Raw genomic sequence first — 578 nt, 5'->3', positions numbered from 1 at the left:
TTGTGTAAGTTTGGAACAGAGCAGCTGTGTAAAATGGGACCCATATGGACCTTAAAGGGGTTTCACAAATTAATCTGATTTTCCTAGCACCCATTTGAGACCCAGCTCTGGTGACCCAGTGGTTTTACCCTAACGAGTTGTACGAAGTCAGTTTGGTGTTTAGTCTGTTGTTGCTTGTATTTAGTTCCAGCACGGTGTGCCCAGGCACACTTTTTGTAACTATCCAGCCAGACCACAGCCCATATGGGGTCCATATTGTTAATTGGGGATGCAGCTGTCAAAAATGTTTGATGTGGCCCTCCTTCACAACAAGTGGACCTTCTTATCCCATCATATAACATACAGTTATATGATGAGGGTTAAGTGTGAAATGTGTGTTAAAAAGGGAACCTTGCTTTCTTCTGTATCACCCTTTCTCCACTTTTTAGTTCGCTGTTCCGGTGGATCAGGTCCATTTGGGGGAAAATGCTCCGATTTCTTTAAAACAAGTTTAACACTTTAATTTGAAAACAGAATTGAGTAGAGACTGCCTGTACTGCGCCTGGCTTGATTGCTGGGCTGGCTGTGCTTAGCAGCGT

Source organism: Fundulus heteroclitus, chromosome 4 (genome assembly GCF_011125445.2).
Source record: "Fundulus heteroclitus isolate FHET01 chromosome 4, MU-UCD_Fhet_4.1, whole genome shotgun sequence".
Lineage (NCBI taxonomy): Eukaryota > Metazoa > Chordata > Actinopteri > Cyprinodontiformes > Fundulidae > Fundulus > Fundulus heteroclitus.
The sequence above is the reverse complement of the archived record's forward strand: the minus strand, read 5'-3'. Positions refer to the sequence as shown.